Below are 8,928 nucleotides of genomic sequence, written 5' to 3' on the forward strand. Positions count from 1 at the left end.
GAATCAATGAGTGTTTTTGGCCTTGCCTCCTGGACAATAAGTTGATTAGGGGTAAATATTAATTTTTCAAATAGATTCAGTGATTTACTGTTTATTATGGAAAGAAAAATAATAATCCAAATATTTTTATTGAAATTAAATTTTAATGAATATTATTAAAATTATGGTTTCCCTTCCACCAACACCTCCTAGATCCCCCTGGCTTGCTCACCCACTAAAATCCATACCCTTTTTCTCTTTCATTAGGATGTAAACTGATACCTAAATTATTAATAATATAATAAACTGGTTATATATAATCAAACAAGCAACATACAGAAAAGAAGGAGTCAAAGGCTCAAGAAATACCTACATACATAATACATATATACATATTTATACATACAGAATACCTTACAGTAACATGAGTATTTGTCAGTAGGGGTAATGTCTCTAGGTAGGCACCAGTTCAACTTCTCATTATTCAATGAGTTGTCTATTTATTGTCTTCAACAATAGGGCCTTACCAATCATTTTCTGGAGAGCAACCAATAGCCTTAGCTACAGTCTGGGTTGTTTGAGGGTTTCCAGAGGGTCCCTTTTACCAACAACTTACCAATGTGACCCATTTTTATAACTAGAGGTTTGCTTCATTTATTGATGAGAAATATCTAATTAGGGCTCCTTTTCCCCCATTATTTAGATGACTTCATTTAAGTATGTATCTAGGAAGCTCCTGCTGACCCCCACATGACTCTTGGTTTTAGCTGTGCTTTCATGTACTCTCTTCTTCACTGCCCTCTTCCCCCTCCCTCCCCATTTGATCCTCAATAACCATCTATTGTATTTCCCCTTAATATAGTGACTCAACTATCACTCTGTGCCTAATATTTGTGGTTCTACAGATTGTAGCTTGGTTACAATTGACTTAGCAGCGAATGTGAGGATATAAGTGAACACATACCATATTGGGGGTGGGGAGGGGAGGTGTCTGAGTTATTCTACTCAAACTGATCTTTTTCTAGTTCCAACCATTTACCTGGAAATTTTATGATTTTTTAACAGCTAAGTAATATTCAATTATAGAAATGTATCATGTTTATATTCACTCATCTACAGACAGATATGTAATCTCTTTCCAATTTCTGGCTATTATGAATAAAGCAATAATGAACACGGCTGAGCAAGTGCTGCTAGGATGTAGAACACTATGGGTGTGTCCAGAGTTACATAGCTGGATTTTTTAAATTTAAATTAGAAACAAGCTTGTTTCACATGTCAATCCCAGTTCTCTCTCGCTACCCCATAGCTGGATCTTAAGGTAGATCTAATTCCCAGCTTCTTGAGAATGCATGATGCTGACTTGCATAGGGGTTGAACAAGTTTACACTTCCAGCAGCGATGGATGAAAGGTCCATTTATTTTGCATCCTCAAACATAAGCTCTTATTTCTTTCATTTATCCTGGTCATTCTGATTGATGTAAGATGGAATTTCAAAGTAGATTTGATTTGCATTATGCTGATAACTAAGGATGCTGACCATTACTCTACTTTTTTTTGGAATTTTACTTTTTTATTTTTTATTTTTTATTTTTTTATTTATTTTCAGTTTAAATTTAGATTAGAAACAAGGTTGCTTCACAAATCAGTTCCAGGTCCCTCCCCCTTTCCCTCCCCTCCTCCCGTGCCCTCCCCACAACCCCCACATTATTCCCTCATTTCCCCAGGGAGGGTGAGGCCCTCCATGGGGGTGTCCATAGTCTGTCATTTCATACAGGACAGGGCCTAGACCCTCCCCCAAGAGTTCAGAGTGCGAGTGCAACTCACATTGTTGGATGAGAGTCCAAAGTCCGTGTGTATACTCGGATGAGTAGTGATCTACTGCCCAAGGTTCAATAGATTACCTAGGCCTCCTCACTGACACCCACACTCAGGGGGTCTTGATCAGACCCATGCTGGATTCGCAGGCTTATGCCTGGGATTCAAGAGTTAACTTTTGTCAGGTCAGCTGTTTCTGGGGGTTAAAATAGCACAGTCTTAATCCCTTTGGTCATCAGTCCTCCCTCTTTGTTACTGGCTTTCTTGAGTTCAGCTCAGTACTTAACTGTGGGGGTCTTCCTCTTCTTCCATCAGCCACTGAATGAAGTTGCTGTTTCCCAGACTCTCTGGCCATGGGACTGTAGGCTGGCACTCCCAAGATCTATGTCTAAAATCCATATGTGAGAGAGTACATGCCATGTTTGTGACTGCATTTCCTCACTCAGGATGGTTTCTTCTAGTGTCATCCATTTGCCTGCAAATCTCAGAATTCCATTGTTTTTTTCTGCTGCATAGTACTCCTTTGTGTAAATGTACCACAATTTCTCTATCCACTCTTCGGTTGAGGGACATCTAGGTTGCTTCCAAGTTCTGGCTATTACAAATAAAGCTGCTATGAACATAGTGGAATAGACATCTTTGTTGTATGAATGGGCATCTTTTGGATATATGCCTAAGAGTGGAGTTGCTGGGTCTTGTGGTAGGTTTATTCCCATCTTTCTGAGGAATCTCCATACTGATTTCCAAAGTGGCTGAACCAGTTGGCACTCCCACCAGCAATGGAGGAATGTTCCCCTTTAACCACATCCTCTCCAGCATAAATTGTCTTTGGTGTTTTTGATTTTAGCCATTCTGACAGGAGTGAGATGGTATCTCAGAGTTGTTTTGATTTGCATTTCCCAGATGGCTAAGGATGTTGAGCACTTTCTCAAGTGCCTCTCAGCCATTTTAGACTCCTCTATTGAAAATTCTCTATTTAGTTCTGCAGCCCTCTTTTTAATTGGATCCTTTGGTGTTTTGGAGACTTGCTTCTTCACTTCTTTGTAAATTTTGGAGATCAACCCTCTGTCAGATGTGGGGTTAGTGAATATTTTTTCCCATTCTGTGGGCTGCCTTTTTGTCTTGCTGACTGTGTCCTTTGCCTTACAGAAGCTTCTCAGTTTCAGGAGGTCCCATTTATTGTTGATCTCACTGTCTGTGCTAGTGGTGTTATGTTCAGGAAGCTGTCTCCTGTACCAATTCGTTCAAGGGTACCACCTACTTTCTCTTCTAAGAGGTTCAGTGTGGCTGGATTTATGTTGAGGTCTTTGATCCATTTGGACTTAAGTTTTGTGCATGGCGATAAACATGGATCGATCCGCATTCTTCAACATGCCAGCCTCCAGTTATGCCAGCACCATTCGTTGAAGATGCTTTCTTTATTCCATTGTATATTTTTAGCTTCTTTGTCAAAGATCAGATGTTCATACGTGTGTGGGTTAATATCCGGGTTTTCAATTCGATTCCATTGGTCTACCTGTCTATTTTTTTGCCAATACCAAGCTGTTTTCAGGACTATAGCTCTATAATAGAGTGTGAGGTCAGGGATAGTGATGCCTCCGGACGTTGTCTTGTTGAACAGGGTTGCTTTGGCTATCCTGGGTCTTTTGTTTTTCCATACAAAATTGATTATTGTTCTTTCAAGGTCTGTAAAAATTGTGCTGGGATTTTAATGGGGATTGCATTGAATCTGTAGATTGCTTTTGGCAGGATTGCCATTTTTACTACTTTGATCCTACCTATCCAAGAGCATGGGAGATCTTTCCATTTTCTGAGGGCTTCTTTAATTTCTTTCTTTAAAGATTCAAAGTTCTTGCGATACAGGTCTTTCACTTGTTTGTTTGGTGTTACCCCAAGGTATTTTATGTTGTTTATGGCAATTGTAAAGGGTGATGTTTCTCTGATTTCTTTTTCAGCCCTTTTATCATCTGTATGTAAAAGGGTACTGATTTTCTTGAGTTGATCTTGTAGCCTGCCACTTTGCTGAAGGTGTTAATCAGCTGTAAGAGTTCCCTGGTAGAGTTCTTTGGGTCATTGATGTAAACTATCACATTATCTGCAAACAGTGAAAGTTTGACCTCTTCCTTCCCAATTTGTATCCCCTTGATTCCCCTTTGTTGTCGTATGGCAATGGCTGGAACTTCAAGTACCAATGTGAAAAGGTATGGAGAGAGTGGACAGCCTTGTTTTGTTCCTGATTTTAGAGGAATTGTGTTGAGTTGTGTTGTGTCCATTTAATTTGATGTTGACTGTTGGTTTACTGTATATAGCTTTTATTATGTTTAAGTATGTCTCTGTTATCCCAGATCTTCTCAAGACCTTTATCATGAAGGGTATTGGATTTTGTCAAAGGCTTTTTCAGCATCTAGTGAGATGATCATGTGATTTTTGTTTTTCGGCTTGTTTATATGGTGGATTACGTTGATGGATTTTCATATGTTGAACCATCCCTGCATCCCTGGGATGAAACCTACTTAATCGTGGTGAATGATTGTTTTGATGTGTTCTTGGATCCAATTTGCCAGTATTTTATTGAGTATTTTTGCATCAATGTTCATGAGGGATATTGGTCTGAAGTTCTCTTTCTTAGTTGTGTCTTTGTGTGGCTTGGGGATCAAGGTTATTGAAGCCTCATAGAAAGAGTTTGGCAAAGACCTTTCTGCTTCTATTGTGTGGATTCTAATACAGAACCCTTCCTTCTGCTGCGTACAAGAAACACAAATCACCTTCAAAGACAGACATTACCTGAGAGTTACTTCTATTAGACCCTTTGTTCTTTGTTGAGTTTCTGTCTGGAATTCCTGTCTAGTGGTGAAAGTGGTGTGTTGAAATCTCCCACTATACCTGTGTGGGGCTTTAGATGTGATTTAAGTTCTAATAATGTTTCTTTTACGAATGTGGATGCCTTTGTATTTGGGGCATAGATGTTCACGATAGACAATTCATCTTGGTGGATTTCACCTGTGATGAGTATGTAATGACCTCTTTCATCTCTTTTGATTAATTTTATTTTAAAGTCTAGTTTGTTAGATATTAGGATTGCTACCCCTGCTTGTTTCTTGGGTCCATTTGATTGAAAATTTTTTTCCCAATCTTTAACTCTCAGGTAATGTCTGTTTTTGAAGGTGAGTTTTGTTTCTTGTATGCAGCAGAAGGAAGGGTTCTGTCTTCGAATCCATCCTGCTAGCCTGTGTCTTTTTATGGGTGAGTTAAGGCCATTAATGTTGAGGGATATTAATGACCATTGATTGCTCATCCTTCTTCGATTTACAATGGTTGTTTTTGGTGGAATTATGTGTGGAATTTAACCCCTTTGATCTTTTGGCTGTTGGTGGAGAGGGATTCTCTAATGCCTATGTTTTTCTGGTTGTAGTTAGCTTCCTTGAGTTGGAGTTTTCTTTCCAAACTTTCTGTAGGGCTGGGTTAATGGATATGTATTGCTTGAATCTAGTTTTGTCATGGAATATCTTGTTTTCTCCATCTATAGTGATTGAGAGATTTGCCGGGTATAGTAGTCTGGGCTGGCATCCATGGTCTCTTAGTGTTGGTAGAATACCTATCTAGGACCTTCTGGCTTTCAGAGTTTCCATGGAGATTTCAGGTGTAATTCTGATAGGTCTGCCTTTATATGTTACTTGACCTTTTTCCCTAGCTGCTCTTAATATTCTTTCTTTATTCTGTATATTTGGGGTCTTGATTATTTTGTGGTGAGGGGACTTTATTTTTTGTGGTCCACTCAATTGGGTGTTCTGTAAGCTTCTTGTACCTTCATTGGCATGTCTTTCTTAAGGTTGGCAAATTTTTCTTCTATGATTTTGTTGAATATGTTTTCTGCCCCTTTGAGGTGGTTTTCTTCTTCTATACCTATTATTCTTAGGTTTGGTCTTTTCATGGTATGCCATATTTCCTGGATGTTTTGGGTTAAGGATTTGTTGGACTTAAGGTTTTCTTTGGTTGATGAATCCATTTCTCGTAGTGTATCTTCAACACTTGAGATTCTCTCTTCCATCTCTTCTATTCTGTTGGTAATGCTTGTATTGGTAGTACCGGACTGTTTGCCCATCTTTTTTATTTCCTGCCTTTCTTCAGATAGTGTTTTTTTATTGTCTCTATTTCAATTTGCTTCTTGCAATTTTCATTTTATCTTTTCGTCCATTTGTTGCCCTTTATGAATTTTTTGGTTTGTTCTTTCTTCCATTTCTTGCATTTTTTGTTTGCTTTTTCTTCCATTTCTTGCATTTTTGCTTTGTTTCTTCTTCCATTTCCTGCCTTTTTTGGTATGTTTCTTCTTCCATTTCTTTCATTTTTTGGTTTGTTTTTTCTTCCATTTCTTGAATTTTTTGCTTTGTTTCTTCTTCCATTTCCTGCCTTTTTTGGTTAGTTTGTTCTTCCAATTCTTGCATTTTTTGGTTTGTTTTTTCTTCCATTTCTTTGAGGGATTTTCCTATATCCTCTTTTAGGGCCTCTATCATTTTCATGAAAGTGGTTTTAAGGTCATTCTCTTCTGCTTCATTTGCATTGGAATGTTGGAATCTTGCTGGTGTGGAGTCTCTAGAATCTGGTGGTGTCATATTTGTTTTTCTGTTGCTGAGTGTGTTTTGGTATTGTCTCTTTCCCATCTCTTCTTCTAGTGGGTGCAGAAATGGCCCCTTATTGGTCTGGTGGTTAGGGGACTAGAGTTCCCTTTTGGTGGGTGCTAGCAAGTCCAATAATCTGGTGTTTTTTCTATTCCTTGTCCTCGTTCTGGTCCCGTGGGTGGAGAAGTAGAACAGGAATCTGGGGCACTTAGCCTCCCACCTGGTCCCCTGGATCTTTTGCTGGATCCTGTTGTACCTGATCCTGCAGCCTTAACAGCTGCTCCCCCTGGTCTCCCTGCCTCCTCTGGTTTCCTGATCTCATTGGTGGGAGAGAAGTCCTGGAGTCTGGGGTTTTGGCTCCTGCTGGGATTGGAAGCTCTGTGCAGTTCCCAGGCGATCCCCAGGCACTGGAACACAGGCCCAGAAGCAGGGCTTATTGTACCTGATGCCACTGCCGGAACAGCTGCTCCCCTGGACTCCCTGGCTCGTCTGGTTTCCTGGTCTCCTGAATTTTACTTTTTAAAATACTTTTTGTTTTATTGAAATAACAGTTTTTCATTTATTTTTCCAATTGCAGTTTCCATCCTCTCTACCCAGTTCTCCCCCTACACTGCTTCCTGTTTACCCTATTTTCCATCCATCCATCCATTCCTCATCCATCTCCATTCAGAAAGGGACAGACCTCCCATGGGCTTGAACAAAGCATGGCACATTAAGTTGAGGTAGGACTGAGCTCCTCACCTTGCATCAAGGCTGGGCTTTTTTAGGTGATTGTCAGCCTTTATGTTGCCTCTATTGAGAATACTCTGTACACTGTTAATTGGGCTTTTTGTTTTCTTGATGTTCATTTTTTAACTTCTTTACATAGTTTGGATATTAGCTCTCTAACATATGTGAAATTACTAAAAATACTTTCTGGCAGGAGCTGTGTGACTTCTTTGGGAAACAAAGCCTGAGAATAGCAGGAGTGGATCTCATTTTGGCAATACTCTGGAGACCCTGACCCATTTGTCAAATCTGTGGATAGTTTGCTACATAATTCCAGGCATGACCCATGAGCATGTGTGCTACCTGTTCTACTTGCTTTCACCATGCTAGCCATATTGTTGGCCTGTATGAAAAATAGTAGGTCATAAATTTAATATTACACATTTGTACAACTGTTGTGGGAAGAATGATTTTAGCCACAAGTGTCTTTGAGAAGTGTTATTAAATAGATAGTATCAAGCCAATGGGGTAGTAACCCTTGCAATTCCTCTTCCTATAAGCAGCCTGAGGTGACCTGTGAAGATGGTTCACTATTCTCCTGTCCCAGAAAACCCTACAAAATCATGCAAATAAACAAGTTCAAATCTTGGGTTCACTTTAAAAACATCCATGAAACTGCCCAGGTCGTCAAGGGTATACGTGTCTGAAAACCACCAAATATCTGATTTAAAGAAACAATTTGTGCTATTCTGATATAATGGTGGAGTTGATTAGGAGCTGACAACAAGAAATGTGGATAAACTAGAACAATGAGGAGATGAGAGGATCCACAAGAAGGAGAAATGCTGAGTCTAATTCCAGGATCTGTCAAGTTCACAGGGAATGGAGAAAGAAAGGCAGGAAAGGCCAGCGTAGGTGATATGCTACAGAGCTGGGGATGAGACTAGGAAATTGGAATTGAGAGACAGGAATAAGAATGAGGATCACCTGTGTAGTTCCCAGGATGATGTGGTCCAGTGTATTTCTGTGGAGATATTGTCTCAGATGTTGGCTCCTGAGATTAAGGGCTGGAGTGAGTAAGGAAATCTGTGGGAAAAGATCTGCTTAGTCCCATGTGAGGGTGCAGAGAGGAAGGAAAGGCCACCACAGCTGATCTGAAACAAAGCTGTGAATACGACTTGAAATTGCAACTGAAGGATGGGAAGGAAAGTGAAAATTGTCTACCTGATTCCTTGGTCAGTGTGGTTTCCAGAAATAAACTGCTTAAGATGCTGTGTGAAACACAGGGATGGCATAATAATGAAAGGCTGTAAGAGAAGATCTCCAGTCCACATATTTTTAACAACTACAATGTAACAGAAATCGCATTGATCACATTGGACTTGATAACAGAAGGCAAGACTGGTTCCAAGTCTCTCCTTATTTTAGATCCACGCTTCGTTATGCTGAGGAATCACTTACAAAGTAAGTCAGCATCATCTTATTTTATTTCCTTGAAAGTTTACAGATTTCATTCTGTTTTGTTAACACAATCCTTTACTGATTCTTTGAGAATTTTGCATCATTCAACTCAATCACATTCCCATCCCAGCCCCTCCATCTCCTTCCCTCATCCCTGCAGCAATCCCCCAAAAAACTCAAGTAAAAACAAAACAAAACACAAAAGCCAGTTCTCCCTCACTCCTCCATCTTTCCAACACCCTTTCTTTCATCACACCAGCATACAGTGCTGCAGTGTGCCACACAGAATACATTTTTGTTCAATTATCCCCACCCTCAAATGTACATTGCAGTGAGTCATTGGTC

The sequence above is a fragment of the Mesocricetus auratus genome, unplaced genomic scaffold (genome assembly GCF_017639785.1).
Source record: "Mesocricetus auratus isolate SY011 unplaced genomic scaffold, BCM_Maur_2.0 Super-Scaffold_100011, whole genome shotgun sequence".
Lineage (NCBI taxonomy): Eukaryota > Metazoa > Chordata > Mammalia > Rodentia > Cricetidae > Mesocricetus > Mesocricetus auratus.